Source organism: Mandrillus leucophaeus, unplaced genomic scaffold, assembly GCF_000951045.1.
Source record: "Mandrillus leucophaeus isolate KB7577 unplaced genomic scaffold, Mleu.le_1.0 Scaffold7, whole genome shotgun sequence".
NCBI lineage: Eukaryota > Metazoa > Chordata > Mammalia > Primates > Cercopithecidae > Mandrillus > Mandrillus leucophaeus.
Window position 1 is genome coordinate 1,389,312 of NW_012107585.1, and position 10,228 is coordinate 1,399,539.

Consider the following 10,228-nt stretch of genomic DNA (forward strand, 5'->3'; position numbering starts at 1 on the left):
CCATTGGGTAGTGCTCAGTCACGTGGCTACATTTATCTGCAAAGGAGGCTGGGAAATGCAGCCCAGCTCTATTGCTGGAGAAAGAGGACTGGGTGTGGTGAAGAGCCAGCCATTCTGTTTCGTGGGATCTTCCACTCTTTTTAAAAAATTGTTTTTAAGAGATGATGTCTTGCTCTGTCACCCAGGCTGGAGTGCAGTGGCACAATCATAGCTTACTGCAGCCTCAAACTCCTGGACTCAAATGATCCCCCTGCCTCAGCCTCTCAAGTAGCTGAGACTACAGATGGGCACCACCACACCAGGCTAAGTTTAAAATATTTTTGTAGAGATGGGGTCTTGCTGTGTTGCCTGGGATGCTCTGAAACTTCTGGCCTCAAGCAATCCTCCTACCTCAGCCTTTCAAAATGCTGGGATTATGGATGTGAGCCACTGTGCCCAGCCTCCACTTCTACTTCCTGTTCCAAGTAGGGCAGCTCTGATTTTATGCATTTCATATATTGCATTCTGCATAAAATTTAGTTTGAATAAAGGGCATCCCAGGACTTTATGAAAAATGTGTCAAGGCTCTAGATCAGTGCCCCTCAGACAAGCTTGATCATCTAAATCAATCAGGAAGGTTGTGAAAAACAGATTCATGGACCACTCTCTTGGTAATTCTGATTCTGCAAATACAAGGTCCTTTGTATGTCCAGCTGGCATCTATACCAAGATTCTTCACTTGCCTTTGCAAATTAATGAATAGTTTGGTGAAGGATGGAGATAGCAGATGATCACAGGGTGTCAAAGATAGAGATAGCAAGAAGCGTTAGTGAGGATGTGGAGGAACAACTCTTGTACAACCACGTATCCAGTAAAGTTGAAGATACACACAGTCTATGATCCAGCAACTCCACTCTGAGTTTATGTTTGGAAGAACTCTTACACATGTGCACCCATAGACACATACAGCAAAGCATCATTGTTGAGATTTCTGCTATGGTTTGAATGTGTATGTCCCCTCCAAAATTCATGTTGAAACTCAATCCCCAATGCAACCATGTTAAGAGATGGTGCTTTTAGGAGGTGATTAGGCCATGAGGCTGTGTCCTCATTAATGGGATAGCGCCCTACAGAGGAGCTGGAAGGAACTAGGTAAGCCCTTTTGCCCTTTCACCTTCTTCCATGTGAGGATGCAGCAACAAGACAGCATCCTGCAAGCAGAAACTAGGCCCTCACCAGACACCAAACTTGCCAGTGCCATGTACTTGGATTTCCCAGCCTCCCGAACTGTGAGAAATAAATTCCCATTGTTTGCAAATTACTTGATCTCAGGTATTTTGTTATAGCAGCACAAACAGACTGAGACTATTGCCAAAACCTGGACATGCCCCAAATGTCCATTGACAATAGATGGGATAAGTGGCTGCAGGTTCGTACAGTGGAGCACAATAAAGCAATGAAAGCCAATAAGCTGCAGCTCCAGCAAGAGCATGTTCAAATTTCACAGACATTTTGATGACTACAAAGAAGGAAGAGAAAACAAATTGATGAGCAGGAGTCCATTTACATCAAGTTGTAAATTAGGCAAAAATGAAACTAAATAGTTTAGAGATATAAACATAGATGGCAAAACAATTCGAAATAAATATCTGAAGAATTGGGATGGGGCAATACCTCTGGGAGAGACACACAAGAGATCCCTGAGTGGTGGCTGTGTTCTATCCTCCTGTCCCTTCCCCTCTCCTCCCGTCTCCTTTCCTCTCCTTCCCTTTCCTTTCATCTTCCCTGACATAGGTGAGGGTATCCTTGGATCTAGGGGCCTTCAAGATGAAGTTTGCTATCTTGAGCACCACACCCATTATCCAGTGATGGCCTCACTTCCCTATACCTGACTAAAGGAACTCTCTGCAAATATTTTTAGAACAGCAGAGGTCATTTAAATATTCCAAACACAGAATTTCCCAAGGACTCCCAGGGGACTGTTACATGAAAGCAGGATTCTGTGGTCAAATGTGTTTTGGAAATACCTAGTTATTCACAATTTAAAAGATGCCTGACTGCAGGACTTCTCAGAGCTTTTAATGTCTAAGAAAATCCAAAGGAGGACTAGAAATGCAGAAGTTCCCAAACTAACCACAGAGTTTCTGGTGAGATTGGTGTTCCCCAGAACAAAGTTTGGGGAAATTCCACTGTGGCTGGAATTTCAGATTGACAGCATAGGAAACAACACTCCTGCTTTCATTGAGTCCACTAAAGAACTGTTTCTGGCTAGGTGCGGTGGCTCATGCCAGCACTTTGGGAGGTCAAGGTGGGCAGATTACCTGAGGTCAGGAGTTCAAGACCAACATGGTGAATGAAACCCCATCTCTACTAAAAATCCAAAATTAGCCAGGCATGGTGGTGCATGCCTGTGGTCCTAGCTACTCGGGAGGCTGAGGCAGGAGAATTGCTTGAACCTGGGATTCAGAGGTTGCGGTGAGCCAAGATCATGCCACTGCACTCCAGCCTGGGGAACAAGAGCGAAACTACATCTCAAAAAAAAAAAAAAAAGAAATGTTCTGTTGAGGGAAGATGAGCCAGGCAGTACCCTGGTCTCTGTTTGCCTCGCTCTACCCAGCAGCAAAATGGGTGCAGAGTCATTAAGACCAAGGCTGTCAAGAGAGTCGATTACAGTTTGTTACGTGATCCAGGAAGGAGACATTATTATTATCATCAAGGATATATAATAGTGGGCAGCTTCATAGCATCATATAATTTCAGGATGACAAGAAAAGCTTCCCATTAGATCATCTAATTGTTTCCTTTGGTTGGAACAGGAAGGTTCTAGCCTATCTAATCACACCCTTGGCTTTGCGGGCACACCTTCCTCCAAGGAGCTCAAAGGGTTTCACTCTTTTTAGGGTCCAAAGTCTGGAGGGGATAGAAAAGGGGAAGGGTAGTTTCCTCAATTGCAAAACATATTCATTCCTTTAGGTTACAAAAGAAGCATCAGTCTAAGATGCTAAATGGTAGCCCTACTGGTCTAATAGTTACTAGAACCCCACAGTGGAAATTACTCCAACAATTCTCAGAATTGGATGGGTTTGGATGACCCTGTAAGAGGTCATTTAAGTGACTTAGCCTCCAGGCACAGCCATGCCCACACCACCAAAGACTGATGCCTGGCCTACATTCTGCCCATAGCTCAAGCTATACCAGTTGCTGCTCCTTTGATGATACACAGAGGCTGTATTTTAAAATTCTCACCTACTTGATTTGGAATCATAAAGGTATTAATAGGAATGTCAATCAGTGAACAAGAGCCAGTTACAGACACTCTCTTTAACTGCTGCTGCATACTTTCTATTGAAAACCGGTACAGTGTGGCATCAAATGGGCTCCAGCATTTGCCAGCTTGCAATATAGGGCAAGTTATATAACCTTTGTGAGCCTTGGGGTCTGCTCTGTGAAATGGGCAGGAATGGTACCTACCTCACAGTCAACATGAGGATTCAGTGTAACGGCATGGCGCCACAGGAAGTGTCCAGTAATGGCAGTAACCACCGCAGGCCTTGAAGATGAAGCCTGGGCATGAGACTTTGTGCTGGAAAGACTTTTGTGATAAAGCTGAATGTCCTTCGGGGAGACCAGTGGTGTTCAGTTTAAGGGAGAGGTTAGGTTCACATGTCAGCATGTAAGGTAAAAGTGGATGGAGTCGGGTTACCCTTGAAAATTCTCTGCCCATTAAGTGGGATATATATGGCATTGCACACAGAACATTCAGGTTGGAGAACCACTGAGTCGGACCATAGGAGAGAGTAAAAAGAATGTTTATCTTCAGCTGCCTGGGCATTGAAATCATTCTGTTTCTAAGAAAGTGGGTCTCAATTGGGGGTGGTTTTGTCCTCGCAGTGGACATTTGGCAATGTCCAGGGAAGGACACTATCATGAACTGCTGGTGGGAATGCAAACCTTCCAACCAGCTGTTCTGCAGAGCATTTTGGCAATAAGTAGCAATGACCTTAAAAAAAAATACATGTCCTTTGACCAGCAATTCCACTTCTAGGAATTCATTCCAAGGAAATAAGAAAGTGTTCAACATCTTAGTTAGCTATAAAGACACCACAGTTTTGGCAAGAACAGCAAAAGATGGGGAGCAACTTAAATTCTTGGCAATTAGGAACTGATTGAGAAGTCTGTGCTGGTGCCATGTCACACAGCCATTGGGAACGATGCAAAAGTATGCGTGCATTGACATAGAAAGGCGTTTTTGATGTACTGTAGAGAAAACAAGCAGATGACAACAAAGCTTTGTAAAACATTTTAAAAGTGTATATGTGTACATAGGTATAGAAAGAAGGCTGATGGCCGATAAACACATGAAAAGATGCTCAGCTTCACAGTAATCAGGGAAATACAGAGTAAAATAATGCACCATGCTCACCCACGAAATTGGCCACACGCACAGAATGAAAGATTGATCATTTCCACTGTTGGCAATAGCACAGGGATCAGATCTTCTCATGGACTGCTAGTAGAAGTATAATCTGGTACAGCTTTTTTGGAGAGGAATTTGACAATTATTTATTTATTTATTTATTTATTTATTTATTTTTGAGACGGAGTTTCGCTCTTGTTGCCCAGGCTGGAGGGCAATGGCATGATCTCGGCTCACCACAACCTCTGCTTCCTGGGTTCAAGTGATTCTTCTGCCTCAGCCTCCCAAGTAGCTGGGATTACAGGCCTGCACCACCACGCCCAGCTAATTTTGTATTTTTAGTAGAGATGGGGTTTCTCCATGTTGGTCAGGCTGGTCTTGAACTCCCAACCTCAGGTCATCTGCCCACGTTGGCCTCCCAAAGTCTTGGGATTATGGACGTGAGCCATCACTCCTGGCTGAAAATTTTTTATTTGTAAGAGAAGGGTCTTACTCTGTCACCCAAGCAGGAGTGCAGTGGAACCATCATGGCTCACTGCTGCCTTGAACTTCTGGCTTAAGTGATCCTCCTACCCAGCCTCACGAATAGCTAGGACTACAGGTGTGCATCACCATGCCCAGCTAATTTTATTATTTTTAATCTTTTGGTAGAGATGGGGTCTCCCTCTGTTGCCCAGGCTGGTTTCAAACTCCTGGCCTCAAGCAATCCTCTTGCCTCAGCCTCCCAAAGTGCTGGGGTTACAGGCGTGAGCAACTCTGCGAAGCCTGGAATTTGACAGTTCTATCAAAATTTAAATTTCATATTACAGTGGCTTGAGAATTTCACTTCTATCAATCTATCCCACAAAAGTACTTGCACAGTGGACAAAGATGTATGCTTTGTATTAGTGATAAATTGGAAATGACCTAAATACCCATCAGTAAAGGAGTGGGCTGACCAATTGCAATTTGTTGATGTAGTGGAATGTTACCCAGTTATCAAAGAAAATAAGGAAGATTTAGATGAGTTGATATGGACAGCACTCTAGGATAGGTAAAAAAAAAAAAAAAAAAAAAAAAGCAAATCACAGAAACATACATATTGCATGATCTTGTCTATGGATTTTTTATTTTTTTATGGAGATAGAGTTTCACTCTTGTTGCCCAGGCTGGAGGGCAGTGACGTGATCTCGGCTCACAGCAACCTCCGCCTCCCGGGTTCAAGCAATTCTCCTGCCTCCGCCTCCTGTGTAGCTGGGATTACAGGCATGTGCCACCACACTGGGCTAATTTTTGTATTATTAGTAGAGACGGGGTTTCACCATGTTGGCCAGACTGGTCTCGAGCTCCTGACCTCAGGTGATCCACCCACCTCAGCCTCCCAAAGTGCTGGGATTACAGGCATGAGCCACCATGGCTGGCCTTTTTTTTTTTTTCATACTACATATATAGCTGTATACACATACAGGTCTAGCAATGTATGTGTTACCGAAACATGAGCGGTTCGGTTTAAGCCCTGTTGTTTGCTGCACAGAAAGCTGATCAATGAGTATTGCCAAGGAAGAAGCCTTTAATTGGGTGTTGCAGCTGAGGAGATGGGAGCTTAATCTCAAATCCACCTCCTTGACCCACTAAAATCAGGGGTTTCTATAGCAGGGAAGAAATGTAATGATGTGTGGGAAAATAGGTATTAGGGAGCGGTAAGGAAGAGGAGGTCAACAGGAAGCAGGTGGTCAGTTAGGCCATCATGTGAGGGGACTGACATCTCACTGTCCAAACGCAGTGACCTGGTAAGTTTCAGCTCCTTGATATACTATTTGGGAGGCCTGATGGTTGGTTTCCGGAGAAAGGAACTCGTATAAGACAATTGTAACTTTCTCAAGTTTTAAGGCTAGGAGGATCAGTTTCTATGTTTATTCAAAGGAGCCATAAACATCAGTTCTATGGGACAATTGGGTGAGTTTCATATGGACCAAGTTCTGACAGACTCACACTAAACAGTTAATAGTGGTTATCTCTGTGAAGGATTGGAGGAAAAAAATAAGCACATTCTCTCTTATATTCCACATCTTTTAAAATAGGTTTGCATGCACGAATGTAATACTTGGCTGATATTTCTTTTTTTTTTAAAGCAAACAAAAAGAACTGTGGAAAGATGTGAACACAGAGTCTTTCTGGGCAGAGCGGGTTATGGGTGATTTTTTTAGTTTCTTGTGGCTCGTCAGAATTTTTCTGCTTTTTCTACAATGAACATGTGTTAACTGTGCTATTTTAAAACATTTTTAATTGTAAGAGGAATAATAGTAACAGAAACATGTACAAAGGCATTTAAATAGAGACAGCTAAGCAAAGTATAGAACATTGCTCTCTACCTTTAAGAGTGCTGTGATCTAATGGGGTTCTCTCTCTCCATCTCTCTTGTCCCTTACACACACCTACACATACACACTCTACAAGACAGGACATAGGCAGTAAGTGTTTCTGGAGATCAAAGGATGAAGGGAGCTGTGTACAATGGGCAGCAGGGAAGGGGGACCGTGTCCTAGGGGCTGCGCTAGTTAACACTGCCTTGTAGAAACAGGCAGGCTTTAATAGACAAAAACCCTGCAGCAATTGAAATGCTATTATCTGTGCTGGTGGCATCCTGCTCTGGGGATTAATGACCCTTGTTATCAATTAATTCTTCTTGGATTCCAAGCTAGATATTGGCTTTCACGACTTAAGTGGCTTTCTATCGTGTTTATCCTTTGTGGACACGGAAACCTTTCTGTACATCTCAACAGAAAAAATAAGCTGTGCACCTCACCCATCTCCCAGATTAAGACCACAAACGAAGGTGAAGACACTCTCTCTGATGTGAAAACACAGTTCCATCCACCCCTACCACCACTGGCTAGTCCTTGATAGTAGAGAAATGAATTCCGGTGATGGTTTCGTGGGTGTACACTTATCCTCAAATTCATCGAGATGTATACATCAAATGGGTACAGCTGTTTATATGTCAATCACCCCTCAATAAACTGGTTAGGAAAGAAAAGAGACTGGGCACAGTGGTTCACACCTGTAATCCCAGCACTTTGGGAGGCCGAGGCGGGTGGATTACCTGAGGTCAAGTGTTCGAGACCAGCCTGGCGAACATGATGAAACCCTGTCTCTACTAAAAATACAAATTTACACAGGTGTGGTAGTCCATGCCTGTAATTCCAGCTACTCAGGAGGCTGAGGCAGGAGAATCACTTGAACTTGGAGGCAGAGGTTGCAGTGAGCCGAGATCATACTATTGCACTCCAGCCTGGGCAAAAAGAGCGAAACTCCATCTCAAACAAACAAACTAAAAATGAAAAAGAGAGAGAGAAAGAAGAAGGAAGGAAGGGAGGGAGGGAGGCAGGGAGAGAGAGCTCTTTGCTCTTTGAATCCCTCTCTTCTCTAGGTTTGCGTGTCTGTTATCCGATGCGTGTCTTTATCATGGGCAAACTGTATCACCTCATTCCATCCTTAAATAAACTCCAGGAGGTGGCTATGTATTGTCACCATTACACAGATGGGAAAACTGAGGCTCTGTTGACCAGAGAGATTGAGTTCAAGGCCGGGAATAGTTTACTGTGTCTGCCTCATCACAGCTTTGAACTGATGAGGTCAAGGATTTGGGTGATGTTCTCTCTGAGCTGATGAGCTTCTGAATCTCTCTGTGATAACTACATCCCGCCCCACCTAACCTAGGGCAGACACAATGGCTTTCTGTCTCTGCAGATCAGATCAGAACGTGTCTATACTGGCACACTTCCTGCCTCCCTCTTGCCACCCTGAACAGGGGCTGAGCTTGAATATAGGCTCTGGAATCAAGAATAGAATGCATTGAAGAGTACTGCCTCTGGGCTCACAGGCAGGTGCAGGAGACAGACCCTCCAACATACAAGTTCAGTACAGCACGGGAAGTGCTATAGTAGAGAAGACGTGGCCAGGAGTTGGAAGAGGTGAAGAGAAGCTTCCTGAGGAGATGATGTGCAAGCTGAATCCTGAGAAACAAACAGAGTTTCACTGGCCAGATGGCCGGGCGCGGTGGCTCACGCCTGTAATCCCAGCACTTTGAATCACTTGTGGTGGGTGGATCACTTGAGGTCAGGAGTTTGAGACCAGCCTGGCCAACACAGTGAAACCCTATCGCTACTGAAAGCACAAAAAAGAGCTGGGCATGGTGGTGCGCTCCTGTAATCCCAGCTACTTGGGAGGCTGAGGCAGGAGAATTGCTTGAACCCAGGAGGCAGAGGTTGCAGTGAGCTGAGATCGCGTCACTGCACTCCAGCCTGGGTGACAGAGCAAGACTCCATCCCACTCCCTGTCAACCCCCCAGAAAAAAAAAAAAAAAAGCTCACTGGCCAGGAAAGGAGGAAGAAAGGGGAAACCAGGAAGATGGAACAAAAGAGCAAAACAGGGCATCATCCTGGGTATTGTTTATGTGCTGGCCACAGAGCTATTTGTCTTGGATCTTCTTGTGTGGCAGTCACCCAGTCCTATAAGGCAGGCACCAGTTTATCCTCCTTTAAAGCAACTTGGCCAGGGATGGGTAGCTCTTAGGGTAAAGGCTAGCAATTGGACCCAGGTCTATCCAGCTTGAGAGTGAGGGGCCTGACTCTTGCACACTTCCACCTTCCACCGCGCAGTGGTTCTCAACTAAGGGTGATTTGGCCCCCAAGGGACATGTGGCAATGTCTGGATTTTTCTTTTTTTTTTTTTTTTGGTTGTTACAATGTGAGTGGGAGCAGGGCACAGTGGCTCACACCTGTAATCCCAGCACTCTGGGAGGCTGAGGTGGATGGATCACCTGAGGTCAGGAGTTCAAGACCAACCTGGCCAACATGGCAAAAATCTGTCTCTACTAAAAATAATAATAATAATAAAATAGCTGGGCATGGTGGCACGTGTCTGTAGTCCCAGCTACTTGGGAGGCTGAGGCAGAAGGATTGCTTGAACCTGGGAGGGGGAGGTTGCAGTGAGCCGAGATAGAGCCACTGCACTCCAGCCTGGGTGACAGTGTGAGCCCCCATCCCACCACCCTCCCACAAAAAAAAAAAAAAAAATTGTGGGGAGGGGGATGCTACTGGCATTTAGTGGGTGGAGGCCAGGGATGCTGCTCAACATGCTGCAATGCACAGGGCACCCTCCCCACTGCAAAAAATGAGCCAGTCCCAAATGTCAGCAGTGCCCAGGCTGAGAAGCTACAGTGCTGGAGATCCGGTAAATGCCCTACGCTGGGCACTTTATGGGACACCAGGAAGGACGATACAGGAAATGAGCTATGGAGACAGGTCCACGTAAGGTCAAAGTGAGCCTTGGGCTTAGCTTGGCCCCGGCCTGAAGACTTGAAGGGTTTTGGGCAGGGCAGATCTGTACCTTAGGACCAGCGCTGTGGCGCTGTAGGGAGCAGGTCTCGGAGGAGGTCAGCACCGTCCTCCAAGTGTCCAGGTGAGACTCTTCAGCGGGCAGATGCAGAGGCAAAAGAGCGGAGGGGAAGGAGAAGCAGCTCCTCTGAGCAGCCGATGGTACATTAAACCCTCTAAATGAGAGTAGCGACCTGATTAGAGATGGAAGTGACGGGCTCCCATTGGGATGCACACAGATTAGCACGGTTATTCAAGCAGCCTCAGCGAGCTGCGGAGGAAGCCAGGCAGCCCCAGGGCTACCTGGCCTGCGGGTGCTGATGTTCCCTGAGCTTCCCCTTAGTCTCCACGGGGTTCCCCCATCCCTTCACCCCCACTCCCGCAGGCCCCCATTCATGTGTCCTGCTCTTCTTCGAATCCCTTCCACTTGGTCAATATCCTCCTGCAGAGTGAGGCTGGGGATGGGGCTGGGGAA